The sequence below is a fragment of the Dioscorea cayenensis genome, chromosome 19 (genome assembly GCF_009730915.1).
Source record: "Dioscorea cayenensis subsp. rotundata cultivar TDr96_F1 chromosome 19, TDr96_F1_v2_PseudoChromosome.rev07_lg8_w22 25.fasta, whole genome shotgun sequence".
NCBI classification, from domain to species: domain Eukaryota; kingdom Viridiplantae; phylum Streptophyta; class Magnoliopsida; order Dioscoreales; family Dioscoreaceae; genus Dioscorea; species Dioscorea cayenensis.
In genome coordinates, this window is record NC_052489.1 from 15,080,857 (window position 1) to 15,100,015 (window position 19,159).

General features: G+C 42.0%; 1 non-coding gene across 1 annotated transcript; it reads right to left on the reverse strand.

The window, feature by feature from the left end:
- Positions 1-2,896: 2,896 nt before the first annotated feature.
- LOC120250980 lies at positions 2,897-3,003 on the reverse strand. Its single transcript, XR_005533306.1, has one exon. It is a non-coding gene; the product is annotated as a small nucleolar RNA R71 (small nucleolar RNA).
- Positions 3,004-19,159: the final 16,156 nt, after the last annotated feature.

Sequence of the window (19,159 nt, forward strand, 5' to 3'; positions counted from 1 at the left end):
TCCGTTTGCACTTTGTGCACTTTTCTCACTCATTAGACCTATGAATACTCTAGTTCATTATGTTGGGACTTTAGTGTGCTATTAAAAAAACAAAAAACAAAAATCAGAAAAATCAAAAAAATTGAAAAAAAAAGAAATGGAAATTGTTTGTTGTTTGTACATAGGGTGTGGAAAGAGCTACCACCCATGATGTATGTAGCTACTCTCATAAGTCGGATACTTGTTATGCCCTAATGAGAGAAAGAGCTATCTCATGGGATGTGTGAAAGCCACTCGGGAGACATCTTGGGAAAGGGCTACCTTAGAGGATTGTGTGAAGCTACTACCTTTTCTTTTTGTTCATAAATAAGTCCCGCTTTTAATAAAAAAACTTAGTAGTGGACATAGTGTTGACATGAGTTGAGTTTTTTTCACACACACACGCTGCTCGGATTTTTATCACATTCATTTTTTGATTGGATTGTTTGCTAGAGCATTGATTGTTTTTTTGTCTAGTGTTTTATTTTTTCTCCATAACTTTAGAATTTCATTCTTGTACCCTCTTGGTGAACCTAAGGCCAAGCACTTCTCTTTTCTTTCCATGAGTTTAATGTTTAATTTTTTTCTTGAGGGCAAGCAAAGGCTTAAGTGTGGGGAGTTTGATAAGTGCTTGAGTGAACATGTTTTTCATGCATGTTTTACATACATTGAGCATCATATTTTATACGGTTTATGTCTCATTTCGTGTATTGGGTGTTCTTTTATGCTTATAGGTTGTGTAGGCATTGGGAATTCAAAAGGGAGCGAAGATAGGCTATCATGGCATAATATTGGGAGTTCTTGTACAAATCAAGTTTGAAGACACAAGAGTAGTTCGTGTATGGGGAGATGTGTGCTAACTTCCATAGTTTTGCAAGCCAATTTATTGATGGAAGGGCACAAAGGCAGCCATGTCTCCACATTCCTCCTCTTTGTAAAGATTTAAAGACCTTTCAAGACGCATTGATGAAGGAAAAGCCGTATAGCCTACCATATGATCGTGTGCCCGATCGTGCAGTTTACTGTAGCAGTACTGTAGCAGAATCACTTTCCACGTGCCCGCGTGGAAATTCCTGCAGCCCACGCGGGCGCGTGGAAAATCCACATGGGCGCGTGGGGGCACGTGACAGATGCGATGTGAGGCTATAAATACACCTTTTGGCCGATTCTAAAGCGAATTTATTGGGGAGCTTTGAGCATAGACATTGAGAGAGAGGCGGCTAGGGTTTGAGGAGAAGGTCTTCGCCGATTGAGAGGGAGTTCTTCACCAACTTTGATAGGTTCCTTCGACGTCATAGCATTTTGGGGAGCCATTGGCGACCTAGCTTTGGAGAGGAACCCTTCAAGACGTAGAACTACCAATCAAGGCCAATCCACGCGAATTCGAGGGGGTTTTCTCTATGGGTTTTATTGCTTTTCATTGTATCCATTATTGTTTTGTAACTAGGCCCATGGAGGGCTAAACCCTAGTTGGTATTTGGGCATGTGAACCCTAAGATTTATATGTTGGATTGATTCTCTTAATGCTTCTAGTTAATCCGAGTTGTCTTGAGTTTTAATCTTGTGATTTAATTGTTTGCTAGTGTTGTTAATCCTTGTGGTTGATTTACATTGCATGATTTAATACTTTGATGTGAGAGGTCTCCATTAGAGTTAGATTTCCAAGATTAAAGAGGGTTGAGAGGGTGAGCCTTGAGATGGAGGAGTGTCCCCTTTCCCCTTCGATTGAGTGTTTCCTATCTCCGTATTCCATATTCTCTTTGCAACCATATTTGGTATGAGGTGTGAGATTGCTCGATTTCTCCGCCGGGACCTTGTAGGGGGTTAGGATCCTTCGCCGGGAATTAGGGTTGGATCTACATTTACGAATCGGTTTCACTCTTAGGTTTCCTTATAGCATATTGCGGTCATATATGGTGTGAAGTATTGAGATTGGTCGATTTCTCCACCGGGACCTTGTAGGGGACTAGTGCCTTTTGCTTGGAGACAAGGATTGGTTATCGTTGGACTACCTCGACTCATTAGACTCGATTCTAGAGCATTTAGTGAATCTTGAGCTTCAAGGAAGATCTTAGGGGGATCATTGCCCGAATACCTCATCCTTAGTGATTGAGACTCTTCTACTTTATTTCTTGCATACTTGTTTGCTTTGCTTGCAATTAGTTCACTTCATCATATTCATTGATTCCGACTAGATAATTGAGAAGTGGTTATTACTAATACTTCCGTTCCCTGTGGATTCGACTACCCGACTCACCGGGTAATTATTACTTCGACACCCGTGCACTTGCGGTTTAAACGCATATTCGGACGTGTCAAGTTTTTGGCGCCGTTGCCGGGGAACGGGATATTAGGAACACTAGGACTTGATTACTTTAGTCATTCACATTTTTCTTTTGCTTTTCTATCTCACACTTCTCTCTTCCGCATTTCTCGTTATTTTGTACCCTTGTTTCTTTCTCCTTATTAAGTGAAGGGTCAGATAATATGGCAGAACAGCATAAGCAAAAGAGGACACTCTCAGATTATGCAAGACCCACATTTATAGTCACGCAGTCTAGTATTGTGCGGTCACCAATTACAGCTCATGAGTTTTGAGCTCAAGCCGGGCTTCATCCAGATGTTACAGCAGTCAGTACAGTTTAATGGTTTGGCCGATGCCAATACAACCAACGATATTGAGAATTTCTTGGAAGTGTGTGACATGCTCAAGGTTAATGGGGTTATGGATGATGCTCTCATGTCAAGGGTCTTCCCATTTTCTTTGAAGTGGAGAGCAAAGAAATGGCTGTATTCATTACCTAGAGCATCGATCACTACTTGGGAGGAGATGGTAGAAGCTTTTCTTGCTTAATATTTCCCTCCCAGAAAATCTGTGAAGCTCATGAATGAAATATCCTCTTTTGTGCTAACAGAATTAGAGTATCTTTTTGAATCATGGGATAATTTCAAGGATCTCCTCATGAAATGTCTTCAGCATGGGTTCCCCGAGTGAATGATTATCCACACTTTCTATAATAGTATGAACCCAAACACAAAGCAATTATTAGATGCTATAGTAGGAGGTACCTTAGGGAGCAAGACCAGGTGCCTTAGGTAGCAAGACCCCGAAGAAGCCCTCGACGGATCATTGAAGAGATAGCTATGAACGAGTTATCGATGAGAACACATGAGATAGGAAGAAGGTAGCCAGACTTCATGAGATCGATCGCGGTCACAACATTGGTGGCTCGAGTTCGGGTCCTTGAGCAAGAAGTTAGACACTCTAACTTCTCCTGGAGGGGCAGCAGTGATGAGTTGCACTAGGTGTTGGAGAAGACATGCTCCATCTGATTGCTCAATTTCTATTGGTGGTGCCACTTCTGTGGAACATGTTAATTTTGTAGGTAATACAATTAGAGGTTAAGAAAATCTGTATAGCAACACCTACAACCCGGGGTGGAGGAGCCACCCAAACCTTTTTTGAAGTAATCAAGGGCAACGGAAGGCTATGGCACCACCGGGTTTCTGACAAGATTTCCTTGCTTATATCCCGCAAGTGCACGGGCTTGTCAAAGTAATAATCCCGGGTGAGCGGGGTCGAATCCACAGGGAGTGGGGAGTGAAAATACTTAATTTGATTCTTAGCTATGTGGAATATCAATAGTGATAAGTGTGAAATTGATTCAATTCTCAACAATAAAAACAACAAGTGAAAGAGCAAAAGTAAGAAGAGGGTAAGGCAATCGATAAAGAATGGGGTACTCGGATAATGCTTCACCTAGGATGATCACTTCAAGTGCAAGAACTCTCTATTATGCTTCCTAATCAATGCAATGGTGAGTCGTGGAAATCCTTACATACATAGTCCCAAATCTAAGGTCAACTATGCCTAACTCTATACATGTCCCGGAGGAGAAATCGAAAAATCTCAACACCTCGCACTCGCATAGAGTTGCAATGAGCTCTAGGGATTCCAAGTGATAAATCTCTTCCTAAATATAGATCTACCCCTTTGGTCCAGATGGAAGGTCCCTAGCCACAATTAAGCCCTAGATACTAAGATCCTCTCAACGCTTCACTCCATTGCACGTGCAACTAGGCCCCAGCGGAGGTTCATCCCTTAGACCATTCACTCCATTATGGCTGCAAAGAACTCAAGGAACGGAGGTAGAATCTATCACGTCGGAGGGGAAAGGGGACGCTCCTGTACCTCTCGACTCACCCTCTCAACCCTCTCAAACCTAGCTTTGTCTAACGCTAGTGGTGTGTCACTCACTCACGAGGTTACCAGCAAGAACTCTCAACCCTAGTATCACTCTAGGGGAAATGTTCATACAATCAAGCATTCAAGGTTGGAACTCACAATAAACATCAATTTATTGAAAGCATAATAAAGAAGTTCAATGAAACGAATACATCCTAGGGTTCACAATCATCCAAGTACCCACTAGGGGTTTAGCTCTCCATGGAGCTTAATACAATCAAAGAAACCGAATGTAAAAGCAATGAATCCATAAAGAAACCCCCTCGATGATCGTGTCGACGGTCTTGTGGAGAGTCCTCTACTCGTCGTCCAAAGATTACTTCGTCCGGTATAGGATACGCCTCGATCGAAGCTCCCCTACCAACCTTCTTCCTAATGGAATCACGATGTCGGAGCCGTAGAACTTCCCCAAAACCTTGGCCAATATCCCTTGAAACCCTAGTCGAAGTCCTGTCACAAGTTGGGGAAAAGATCGAGAAAAGAATACCAAAATCGGGGCTGAATCGGCTTTAAATAGGGCTGGAATCGGGCGACTCCACGGTCGTGTACGGAACACGCGCCCGTGCGGAATTTCCACACGGCCGTGGATAATTTCCATACGCCCGTATGGATTCTCTGTTTCTGTGATTTTCGGTCGGCTGTGAACAGTAATTGATACAGTGATTTTTTACAGTAACCTGCTACAGTACTATGCAAAAAAAACTCCCGAATCCACTTTTCATCAAGGTAACATAAACGGGCACACGTTTATGCCATGGATCGCTTTGCTTCTTCAATGACGGATAAGATTATGGAGATCTTGTTTTATGTGCATAAGTCGGAATGCTTTAGTGTGACTGCCCTTGTGCCCCTCCAAATGGTTGTGTAAACTCAAATACGGGGAAGTTGGCACACACTTTAGCATCTTGCACCCGACTTATATCTTCGCATTTGAACTTTAGCAAAATTTTGTCCAAAATCGGTGCATTGTGATCCACATTGGTTTCTTTCCTTCATAATTGGTTTCACAACCCTACATGCACGAAAGTAACATAAAAACACACATATTAGTGTTAAAACCCGAGGAAAGTAATGCTCAACATAAGGAAATAATGCTTCGCATTCATATCGCACAAGCACTTATCAGTTTCCAACAACAACAACAAGACCTGGATATGGAGAATATTGTTTCAGGGTTGCAAAACCAGATGACTGACTTAGTGAAGACTTTGACCAAGTTCATTCAATCATCAGATACGAGATTTCAATCTGTTGAAGCCACACTTTGCAACCACACTACATCATTACACAATTTGGAGAATCAAGTGGGACAAATTGTGAAGTCACTTTCGGAAAGACTTCATGGGAGTTTGGCTAAAAACACGGAGACCAATCCAAGAGAGCATATGAAGGTGATCACTTTGAGAAGTGGTCATGAAGTTGACAATAGGCTCCCTAATGAGAAGATAAATGTTGAGTCACCCAAGGTCGTAGAGGTTGAGGATAGAACTAAATAGGAGGATGTGGCACACCAACTTTATAAGCCATGAATTCCCGACCCTTCAAAATTGAAGAACGACCAAAACGATGAGTAATACAAGAAGTTCTTGGGTCTGTTAAAGTAGTTGAACTTCAACATCCCATTTTTGGAGGCGTTCTCTCAAATGCCTCGCTATGCAAAGTTTCTCAAGGACCTCTTGACCAACAAGACGAAGTTGGAGGAGAGTGCATCTATGATTCTAGATGCTTCATGTTCAGTGGTGTTGTAAAAGATTATGCTGAACAAGAAGAAAGACCCTGTAATCTCCATCATCCTATGTAACATTGGCAATTTTGGTGAAAAGAAGGCATTGGCGGATTTAGGGCCTAGCATCAACATCATGACTTATACATTCTTTTAAAAGCTAGGCTTGGGAGAGCCTAGACCCACTCGTGAAACATGTACTTGTGAAAGTTGACAAGGGGCATCATTAAAGACGTAGTTGTGAAAGTTGACAAGTACATATTTCCTATAGACTTTGTGGTGTTGGATGTTGATGAGGATACTGAGGTTCCATTGATACTTGGGAGACCGTTCTTGCGCACTTCCAAGGCTTTCATTGGCATGGACGATAGGGAGTTGATATTAAGTGTTGGTGATGACAAGTTGACATACCGCCTCGCCGAAGTCATACGACATTCTATTGACTTTGATGATACTTTGTATTTTCATGACACTACTGATGAGTTAATTGATGAATACATGTAGGAAATGATGTGTCTAGACCCATTTGAGGGGTCGTTAGATCAAGAAGTTGAGAATGAAGAAATCTTATCACTTGGTCTAGAGGATAAGTTGCAACCACATCAGGAATCACGAAGAGGATGATCCAAAAGTTGAAAAGAGCAAGGAGACATCACAAGAAGCATCCTAATGCTAATGGGGATGTGCATTCATGGTGTAAGGGTGATGAACCATTGGGTGATAACAAACTCGATAACTCCCCCTCTACCTTGAAACAATTATGTTCATCATGCTTTCAGGTTGTTGGTAAGAGGGAAACCTTCATTTGCCCCTTGAGGTAAGAATAGGTACATCAACCTTAGTGATGTTAAACAAGCACTCCTTGGGAGGTAACCCAAGCTTTTACTGCTTTTTTAGGTTTTAGTTTAGCACTTGCATGATAAGAGCTTTAGCATTGGTGTCTTGGGTTTTACATGCTATTGTTGTGTTTTCATATGGATTGTCATTGCTTTAGTTTGATTCATTGTGATTGGTAAGGTTTTTACATCGTTTGAGCATATTTTTATGATTCTTTGGATTGTTTTCTAATGTATAGGCAGTCTCTGTATATGTATAAGTGTTTCAAAAAAATTTTTTGCAGAGTCTGTAATTGTTCTGAGTCATCCAGAGAAGACACACGCCCATGTGAAATTTCCACACAAGCATGTGTTTTTGTTCAAAGCTCAACTTCTTCATCCCGAGAAGACACAAGGGCATGAGTCAGCCACTTTAGATATCCCTGTGAATGGCATACGGGCGTGGGTAACTTCCACATGCCTGTGCGAAACGCTGCAGAGACTTCTTCTCTACCTTGAGAGCACACAGGGGCGTGTGAGTGACCCTCTGAGTACCCTTATGAGCATCCACATGCTTGTGTTAAATTTCCAAAAGGGCGTGTGGAACACTTAGCCATTTTCCCGAGAGGACAGAGAAGCCACAGGGGTATGTGGATACCCCTGTGGGTCGGGCACATGGGCGTGGGCAATTTCCACATGCTTGTGTGGATGCATTCAGAGGCAAAAAGGGCTATCGCGATGATAAGTGCTTGTGTATTAGTAATACGAAGTATTCTTTTCTTACGATATGTATTACTTTTATTGTTTTTAGCGCTAATGCATGTGTATTTGTGAACTTTCATGCATGAAGGGTTGTGAAGCCAAATATGAAAGAAACAAGCCAAAGTGGATTGCAATTGTACTTTGTTGATGAAGTCTTGGAGTGAACAAATGTGAAGACATAAGTTGTGATTGAAGATATGTGAATGTGTACCAACCTCCATGCGCCCAAGCAATTACAATGGTTTGGAGGGGCACAAAGGAAGTCACATTTGCGTATCCCGACTTGTGCAATGATAGCAAGATCTTCACCAATGAGATCTTTTATTGAAGAAATGATGCGATCTATGGCATAGACATGTGCCCATTTGGAGGGGCAGACAATGTAGCAAAGCACTGTAGCAATTTACTGTAGAACTTACTATTTACAGCCCGTAGAAAAAATGATTCCATAAATCCACACTGGTGTGTGGAAATTCCACACGCTCGTGTGGATGCCCGATTCCAACCCTTTAAGAAGCTATGAGTTGTACCGATTTGGGGATCTATCTTTCATCCTTTCTTCTATCTTTTCTCCAACTTTTGAGAAGCCAACGGCTAGGGTTTAGAGAGGCTTTAGCAAGCCTTTTGGAGTGGTTTTACAGCTTCAACACCATGTTTCTCTTGGAAGATGGTTATTAAAGGAGCTTTCGTCGGCACCAATCCACCGAGGTGTGCCCTAGGCTTGACAAGGGGACCTTTGGAGAGGACGAGGTTGCTCCACAAGATCAACATGAATACCAAGGGATTTTACTATGGATTGCATGTTTTTACTTACGATTTCATTATTGATTATATCTTGCTCCATGGAGAGCTAAAACCCCCTAGTAGTATGCGAAGTTTTTGAAGGATCTTTTAATTAATAAGAGGAAGTTTGAGGAGAGTGCATCGGTAATCCTAGATGCGTCTTGTTCAACGGTGTTGCAAAAGAATATGCCGAACAAGAAGAAAGACCCAAGAAGCTTCATGATTCCGTGAAACATTGATAATATGGGTGAAGAGATGGCATTGGCGGATTCAGGGGCTAGCATCAATGTCATGACATACTCGTTCTTTAAGAAGCTAGGCTTGGGAGAGCCTAGGCCCACTCGGATGACAATACATTTGGCGGATCGAATGGTGAAACACCCGAGAGGTATCATTGAAGACGTGTTTGTCAAGGTTGACAAGTACATTCGTGTATTTGAATGTCGATGAGGACGTAGATGTTTCTTTGAAACTTGGGAGGCCATTCGTGTGGACTTCCAAGGCACTTATCGACATGGACGGCGGGGAGTTGACACTAACGGTTGCAGATGACAAGCTTACATACTGCCTCGCCGAAGCCGTGTGACATTCTCTTGACTTTGATGATACTCTTTATTTTCTCAACACTACCGATGAACTAATTGATGAATATGTGCAGAAAAGGATGAATCTGGACACGTACAAGGGGTTGCTAGACCAAGAGATGGAGAATGAAGAAGTGTTGATGATTGTTCTAGAGGAGAAGATGCCACCTACTCTGGGGATCATAAAGAAGATGCTCCAGAAGATGAAGCGCGTAAGGAGACGTCACAAGAAATGCCCCAAGGCTAAGAAATTAATGTAATGGTTTGAACCGCGTATCGACGGTCAATCCCCGTTAGAAGGTTCCCTCGGAACAATCATTATTTTTTTTAGGGTATCTCGTCTCTTTGCAAAAAACAAAGAGGGAATGTGGGGGAAAGTGAAAAGAAGATATTGGAACATCAATTTGCCGGAGATGATGGAAGCAGGAGTTCATTTTGGTCATGGTACTAAGAAATGGAATCCTAGAATGGCCCCTTCTAGCCGCACCTTCCAGTACGGCTACCTTGTTACGACTTCACTCCAGTCACTAGCCCCGCCTTCGGCATCCCCCTCCTTGCTGTTAAGGTAACGACTTCGGGCATGGCCAGCTCCCATAGTGTGACGGGCGGTGTGTACAAGGCCCGGGAACGAATTCACCGCCGTATGGCTGACCGGCGATTACTAGCGATTCCGACTTCATGCAGGCGAGTTGCAGCCTGCAATCCGAACTGAGGACGGGTTTTTGGAGTTAGCTCACCCTCGCGGGATCGCGACCCTTTATCCCGCCCATTGTAGCATGTGTGTCGAACCCTTATGCGGTAACAAACTTGATAACTCCCCCCTTTACCTTCAAGAGTTTATGTTCACCGTGCTTTCAGATCATAAGTAAGAGGGAAACCTTCATCTATGAGCCCCCGTGAGGTAAGGGCAACGTACGTCAATCTAAGTGACATTAAACAAGCGCTTCTTGGGAGGCAACCCAAGTTCTTTATTGTTTTCTATTTCTTAGTTTAGCATTTTCATGAATAAGGCTTGAGTGTTGGTGTCTTGATGTTTACATGCTATTGTTGTGATTTTCTCATGGATTGTTCGGTGTTATCATGTGCTTTAATGTGTGCGGCAAAGTTCTTGGTAGTTTGAGCATGTTTTAAATGTTTTCTCTAGTTAATGTTACATTATATGGCAGGCTCTGAGTGTGTATACATGTTCAAGAATTTTCTTTAGAGCATACAGATTTCTCTAAGTTAACCAGAGAAGGCACACGGCTATGTGGAATTTCCACACGAGCCCGTGTTTTCATTCAGAACCCGAGAGGACACAGGGTCATGCGTTTTCCGCTATGAATGACCTTGTCACGGTCACACGCCAGTGTGTTAATTCCATATGGGCATGTGTTTCTTTGTAGAGACTTAGAGATTTATCCCGATAAGACCCAAGGGCGTGCATTTGTCCTTGTGTCTGACCCTGTGACAAATACACAGTAGTGGGTAATTTCCACATGCCGTGTGGATCTCTGTAGAGAGTTCTCCTACATCTCGAGAAGACATAGGGGTGTGTGAGTGCCCTCGTGAGTAACATTGTGAAAGATTCACACGCCAGTGTGGAATTTCCACTGGGGCGTGGAAAACACTTAGAAGAATTTCTCAGTTGGATAGAGAGGCCACATGGGCATGCTTCTGCCCCTATGGGTCGGGCACACGGGCATGGGGAATTTCCACACTCCTGTGTGATTGCATTTAGAGCCAGAGTGTGTTATCCCAAGAGCGCACAAGGGCATGTCTGCCCCTATGGATGCTTTCCTGTGGAGTCACATGGGAGTTGGTAATTTCCACATGCCCGTGTGGATGCGCAGAACTCCAAGAGGCATGGGTTTTCTTTAAAATCTCTTTGCATTTCTTCATCGCCTCACTGCTAAAGTTCAGAGACTACACCCATTCATTCTCCTGACTTCACACTGTCTTTTTAGAGAGGTTTTGCTTTAGTTTTCCGGCCAATATCAACATTTTCATCTTCATACCTTCGGTAAACCCTTTTTCTTTCTTTTCCTTTGCCACATTTAATTTTAATTGATTAAAATGGTGAATATTGCTTCTTTGCATGTTTATATGGTCTGGGCATGTTTAGGAAGAGTTTTTGAACAATTTGGTGATGTATTTTTGGATTTTTAGCATGTGGCCGTACGGTTATTACACCCCGTGGATCCACACGGGAGTGTGGAAATTCCGCACGACCGTAGATTTCTGTAGTACTACTTTGTGAGCTTCTTTGATCGATTATTCTTCAATTTTTGCAAATATGACACCTCGGTTGAAGAAGCAAGCTGATAAACATCCGCGTGAGCCATCCCCTGAGCTGGAGACTATGGAATTTATTATTACCGAGCACCAAATCCAATTTGAGCTGTTATCGAAGTTGAGATTCAGACTATCTTTCTTTTTAGACACAAGAATATTGCGGGATATACAGCAAGAAGATGAGTTAGCGGATGAGGTTGAGGATCTCATTTCAGGGGGTGGTTGTACACAGTTACTATCGATTTGAGAGCTAGCCACTCGTGCACTCACACTTGAGGTTCTGTCATCATTCGAGTTCGACAGATCATACACGAGATTCGATAATGTTGACGCCATACAGTTCCAGGTATTTGGACATCACTAAGTTATGAGTGTCACTCAGTTTTTGATCCTGATGGGCCTATATGACGAGACGTTTATGGCCACTGAGGAGTACGACTGAGTTCCGACTGACTACTTAGGTATATTGACTCCTCAGCGATTGTATAGCACTTTATGCGGTCAGGGGCAGTATGAGCCAGGGGTATCCAAGGCCACGTGCCTTTCCCGACCTGTGTATCCTTATCTTCATGCCATTTTAAGCAAGTCGGTGAATGACCGTGGTGATAGTACTTGAGTCATGAGCTGGTAGGAGCTACTGTATTTATATTTGATTGTGCAGCGTTAGCCGACCCATTTGGGGCACATACTAGCCGAGTGTATGTGCCACCAGGGCTAATACATCAGAGTTGGTGTCATCTTTTCAGGCCCGTACATTATCAGACTCATCATAAGCATAGATCTGCTAGATGCCATACGTGGGGCTGAGAAGATGACAATTCCTTCACCGTTAGGCCTGGATACATTAAGATTGATGGGATTGGTGCGCAGACATGGGCCATAGAGTATATGTTCCAATTACGCCTACCCCAGAGATAGCCGAGGGTGGAGGTGACGCAGCTGAGGGATCATAGAAAGTTCCAGAGCCTCAGCCCAAGTATATGGAGGCGAGGCACCTCCTGCAAAATAGGAGCCACCTCCAATACGTATATTTTCTCTTTCTCAAGCCTATGATCATTTTTAGATGCTCGAGGGTGCTGTGGGGGTGCTTTAGACCAAGATTACTGAAGTTTGCACGACACAGGCAGCGTAGCATGCAGATCTGATGGTGCTCCTTGATATCTTATAGCAACTACTTGAGCGCGATGCTTCTTCACCCTTCATTATGAGACCCAGGACCCCTCTGGCTTCGCTAGTGTCACCATTACCAGATCCACCAGCTCTGTTTGACTTAGCAGTAGTAGCACAGCTAACCGTCGATGACACAGATGCTTGAGGCATCTTTAGTTTTCATTTCTTTTGTTTCTCATATTTTACTTTTGAATTAGTTTTTTAGACTTGTATACTTAGAAAGGATTTTCCTTTTGAGTTTATTTTTTTGTCTCTGGTTGTATTTCATTGCTCTATCTTTTATATACTTGAGTTTATTTTGTTTTTGTTGAGCTTCACTGAATCCCTTTTGTATGCGTGCAGATGGTCTTGTCAGTATGGAAATTGAGAACTAGTCATGGGCATGGCCAATGTGTTTTCACACTTGTCCATGTGTTCTTCACCACCTGTTGGAACTCCACACCCAAGGAATTTAGGTCCATCAAACGCACCACTAGGAGTTTAGGGGAGTATTGTTTCAATTGCCCACTCCCACATATATTTTGATTGTTATATCTTTTATTATGCTTGCATGTGTACATTGAGGGCAATGTACATCTTAAGTGTGGGGGAAGTTTGCATTACGCATGTTCTATACTTGTGCTTTGATTGTGCATGCTCACATAGGCAATGCCGGTTCACCTTAGTTGCAATGATTGTATTCTTGAGTTTAGGAGAATTGTCATCTTTGAATGTTTTCATGCTCTAGTTTTTACTTGGATTTTTAGAAATATTTTTTGCCTGATTGACACTTATTGCACTACTCGCTCATTAAACTCTTTTGGAAACTCAAGTTTGATGTTTACGGGACTAAGTAGCTTAATTTCTTGTGTTTCATTTTGCTTAAAAAAAATACTTGTTTTAGTTATGCATTGGGGGTGGAAAGATCTACCACCTATGAAGTATGAAGCTACTCTTATAAGTCGGATATTAGAATTACCCAAATGAGAGAAAGAGCTATCTCATAGGATGAGTGAAAGCTACTACCTGGGTAGAAAGAGCTACCACCTCGAAAGTGTGAAAGCCGTCTTAGCGGCTATTTCAGAAAGGGCTACCTTGGAGGATGTGTGAAGTTACTACCACCTCTTTGCTTTGTTTTGTATATAAATAAGTCCCTTATGTTTAGAACTTTGAGGAGTATACTTTGGGTTGATTTGTGTGAGCTCACACAATTACACGATTTCGGGTTTGTTAACCTTTTTTATTCGAGTTTTTAGTTAGAGCAATGATTTTTTGTATTTAGTGTTGAAATTTCCCCTACATGTAGAATGCTTCCCTTGCATGCTTTGGTGAACCTAAGGCCAAGCACTTTCAATATTTTCTTCTTCTGTGCTTCAATGTTTTATTTTTGCTTGAGGACAAGCAAAACCTTAAGTGTGGGGGAGTTTGATAAGTACTTGTGTATTAGTAATACGAAGTATTCTTTTCTTATGATGAGCATTACTTTTATCATGTTTTAGTGCTAATGCATGTGTATTTGTTAACTTTCAGGCATGAAGGGCTGTGAAGCCAAATATGAAAGGAAGAAGCAAAAGTGGATTGTGATTGTAATTTGTTGATGATGTCTTGGAGTGAACAAATGCGATGACACAAGTTGTGATTGAAGATACGTGAATATGTGTCATCCTTCATACGCTCAATCAGTTACAATGGTTTCGAGGGACACAAAGACAGTCACATTTGTGTATCCCGATTTGTGCAATAATAGCAAGATCTTCACTAATGAGACCTTGTATTGAAGAAGCGACGCGATTTATAGCATAGACGTGTGCCTGTTTATGTTGCCTTAATGAAAAGTGTGGATTCGGGAGTATTTTGGTGGAGTACTGTTTATAGCCCACAAGTGCACGGGTTTGTCGAAGTAATAAATCCCAGGTGAGTGGGGTACCGTATCCACAGGGAATAAGGAATAGAAACAACAAGATTTCTACTTAACTAAGTGGAGATGAAATAATGATGGTGTGGATAAAAATCGATGCAAACGAGCTAATGAAAACAAGAAAGCGAGGCACAATAAAATGAGAGGAAAGACAATCAATAAGAGTGGGGTACTCGGATATTGTTCCTTCTAGAATTATTGCTTCAAGTGCAAAACCAAATATTATGCTTCCTAACTAATGCTTAATGAGTCGTGGACATCCTTAAATACATGGTCCCAAACATAAGGTCAATCGTGACTAACTCTACACTATGCCCCGGTGGAGAAATCAACTAGTCCCAGCACCTCACACTGTGTAAAGTTGCAAGAAGCTCTACAGATTTCAAGTCATAAATCATATTCTTATACGTAGATCTAACCCTTTGGTACAAGGGAAAGACCCTTAGTCACAATTAGGCCCTAAGTGTTAAAGTCACTTCAATGCTTCACTCTATTGCTCACGCAACTAAGCCCAGCGGAGTTCATCCCTTAACCCTTCACTCTATTATGACCGCAAAGAACTCTTTGAACGTAGAGGTAGGTTAAATCACACCGGAGGGGAAAGGGAACACTCCGCTACCTCTCGACTCACCCTCTCGACACACTCCAATCTTGCATTGTCTAACCCTCATGGTGTGTCACTCACTCACAAAGATTACAAAGATGGACTCTCAATGGTAGTGTTACTCTAAGGGAGAAATCATTTAACAAGCATTCAAGATTGGAACTCAATTTAAAACATAAATTAAGGAAAACATAATAAAAGGTTAATGAAACAAATACATCCTAGGGTTCACAAATCCAACTACCCACTAGGGGGTTTAGCTCTCCATTGAGCAAGATACAATCAATAATGAAATTGAAAGAAAAACATGTAATCCATATTGAAACACCCTTGGTATTCATGTCGATGGTCTTGTGGAGTAGTCTCATCTTCTCCAAAGGTCTCCTTGTCAAGCATAAGGCACACCTTAATGGATTGGTGCTGACGAAAGCTCCCCCAATAACTATCTTTCAAGAAAAACACGGTGTTAAAGCCATAGAACCACTCCAAAAGACTTGCCAAAGCCTTTCTAAAGCCTAGCCATCGGTCTCCCAAAAGTTGTAGAAAAGATAGAAGAAAGGATGAAAGATAGTTCCCCAAATTAGTACAAGTTGCGGCTTTATAAAGGGCTAGAATCTGGCATCCACACGCCCGTGTGGATTTTTGGAAATCTGCTTTTCTGCGGGCTGTGAATAGTAAATGCTACAGTAAATTACTACATTGATTTGCTATAGTAACCTGCTACAACACTCTACCAAAATACTCCCGAATCCACACTTTTCACCGAGGCAACATAAACAGGCACACGTCTATGCCATAGATCGCGTTGCTTCATCAATAAAATGCCTTGTTAGTGAACATCTTGCTATCATTACACAAGTCAGGATATACAAATGTGACTGCTTTTGTGCCCCTCCAAACCATTATAATTGCTTGAGCGCATGGAAGTTAGCACACATTCACGTATCTTCAATTACAACTTGTGTCTTCATATTTGTTCACTCCAAGACTTCATCAACAAAGTACAATGGTAATCCATTTTTGCTTCTTTCTTTCATATTTGGCTTCACAACCCTTCATGCACGAAAGTTCACAAATACACATGCATTAGGCTGAAAAGTGCTTGTGTGATAAGAATGTGAAGTGTTCTTTCCTTTTGATGAGTATTACTTTTATCAGGTTTTAGCGCTAGTACTTGTGCATTTGTGTTACTTTCATGCATATAGGGTTGTGAAGCCGAATGTTAAAGTAAAAAGCCAATATAGATCGTGAACGCACTATTTGGAGGAAATCTTAGAAGGGTCGAATGCGAAGACATAAGTCGCGTTTAAGATGTGAGAATGTGTGCCAACCTCCGTGTATTCAAGCTAGCACAATGGTTTGGAGGGGCACAAAGGCAGTCACATTCCAGTATCCCAACTTGTGTATTAATAGCAAGACTTCACCAATGAGGCCGGTTATTGAAAAAAGCAAAGCAATCTACGACGTGAACGTGTGCCAATTGAAGTTACCTCGATAAAAACATGGATTCAGGACTGTTTGGGACGCTACTGTAGCAGGGTACTGTAGTAAACATTGTAGTAATTTATTGTAGAAGGTACTGTTCATAGCCGGCTGAAAAAGAAAATTCCAGAGAATCCACATGGGCGTGTGGAAATTATCCACGCCCATGTGGAAATTCCACAGGCTGTGTGGCAAATCCACAGGGGCATGTTGATGCCTGATTCCAGCCCTATTTAAACCGCGATTCAGCCCCGATTTCAATATTCTTTTCTCAATTCTTTGCTAAACTTGAGAGGGGGCTGCGGCTAGGGTTTTGAGAGGTATTGGCAGGGTTTTTTGGAGAGGTTTTTCGGCTTCACTATCATGCTTTACTTGTAAGAAGATTATTGGGAGAGTTTTCGTTAGAACCGATCTGGTGAGGTGTGTCCTAGGTCAGACAAGGGACCTTTGGAGGAGACGAGGCTTCTCCACAAGACCGTCGTCATGACTATCGAGGGGGTTTTCTATAGATTACTTGTTTTTACATTCAATTTCATTGTTGATTGTAACTAGCTCCATGGAGAGCTAAACCCGCTAGTGGGTACTTGAATTTGTAAACCCAAGGATGTATTTGTTTCATTAACCTTCTATTATGCTTTCATTAATTGATGTTTTATTTGAGTTCCAATCTTGAATGATTGATTGATTGAATCTTTCTTTAGAGTGACACTAGAGTTGAGAGTTCATATTGGTAACCCTTGTGAGTTATTGACTCACCACGAGGGTTAGACAAAGCTAGTTTGGAGAGGGTCGAGAGGGTGAGTCGAGAGGTAGCGGAGCGTGCCTTTTCCCCTCCGATGTAATTTATCCTACCTCCATTTCCTTGATCTCTTTGTGGTCATAGTAGAATGAATGGGCTAAGGGATGACCTCCCTCTAGGGCTTAGTTGCAGAGGCAACGGGGTGAAGCGTTAAAGGTATTTTACCACCTAGGGCTTAATTGTGATTAGGACCTCTCACCTGGACCAAAAGGTTAGGTCTATTTTTAGGAAGAGGGTTTATCATTCGGAATCCCTAGAACTCCATGCGATTATATCCGAGTATGAGGTGTTGAGATTGTTCGATTTCTCCTCCGGGACATGGTATAGAGTTATTCATGGTTGACCATAGATTTGGGACCGTGTATTGAAGGATTTTGATAAGTGCTTGTGTGATAAGAAGACGAAGTGTTCTTTCATTATGATGGGCATTAATTTTATCAGGTTTTAATGCTAATATGTGTGTATTTATGTTACATTCATGCATATAGGGTTGTGAGGCCGAATATTAGAGAAAGAAGCCAATGTGGATCGTAAATGCACCATTTGGAGGAAATCTTGAGATGGTTCAAACGCGAAGACATAAGTCGGGTTCGAAATGCGGGAATGTTTGCCAACCTCTTCGTATTCAAGTTAGCACAATGATTTGGAGGGGCACAAGGGCATGGGTCTCTTGGAAGCAATTCACGGGCCGAGAAAACGAGTACACCTATGCCCCTGAGCCTGGAGATGATGAGATTGATTGGTATGGTCCGCAGGGTTCAGACGGGAGTTTATGCTTTGGTTCTATCAGTTCCAGAGCTAGTTGAGGATGATGGTGAAGATGCTGAGACTTCTTAGCCTGCTCCCTAGTCTCAGCCAGCACCGATGGAGACTGAGGCACCTCTGGTGGCAGAGGACCCATCCCCTGTACGCATGTTTTCACCATCTCGAGCCCATGATCACTTTGAGAGGCTCGAGAGTGTTGTTGGGGTGATACAGACAGAGGTCGCTGAGGTCTGAGTAGAGATTGCTGAGATTTGGGCTACACAAGCCGTACAGTATACAGAGTTCATGGCACATTTCAACACGTCACAGCAGATTTTAGAGCGAAATGTCGCCTCATCATTTGTCTTGCGGCAGAGGACTCCTTATGCCACTCCGGTATCACCATCACAACCTCCACCAGCACCCTTTGATCTAGCATCCGCAGCACCCGCAGCGGACCACACCGACACTTGACTTTGTTTTCGTCGTTTATTACTTTTTGCATTTCATTTGGACTTGTATACTTAGAAAGGACTTTCCTTCTGAGTTTATTTTCATTTTGTTACCTCAAGTTATATTCATTGCCTTATCTTTTATATACTCGAGTTGTTTTTGTATTATTAAGCTCCACTAAACCCCCTCGTGTATGTGTGCAGATGGTCTTGTCATTATGGGAATTAAGACTTTGTCATGGGCACGGCCAATGGTGCTTCGGCACTTGGCAGTGTGTGCTTCACAACCCATTGGAACATCACTTCCAAGGATTTAGCTCCATCAAATGCAACAGTAGGAGTATGGGGAGTTCTTTTTTTACTGCTTCTCCCACATTTCTTCTTGATTGATATACATTATGAGTGAGCTTGCATGTGTACAATGGGGATAGTGTACAACTTAATTGAGTGGGGAGGGAGTTTCATAGTGCACACATCTCTTTTATATTAATTTTGATTGATATACATGCTTACATAGCCAATGGTGGTTCACCTGGTTGCAATGATTGTATTCTTGAGTTTAGGAGAATTTTTAACATTGAATGTCTTCATGCTCTAGTTTTTGGTTGAATTTGTAGGAATTTTTTACCCGATTGACACTTGTTGCACTACTCACTCGTTAAACTCTTTTGGAAAATCATGTTCAATGTTAAAGGGACTAGTTATTGTTGTTTCTTTTTATTATTTGTGAAAAAAATAAAAAATAAAAATAAAAAAAAAAAATAATAAAAAAATAAAAAAATAATGGTGAAATGAAAAGAAAAAAC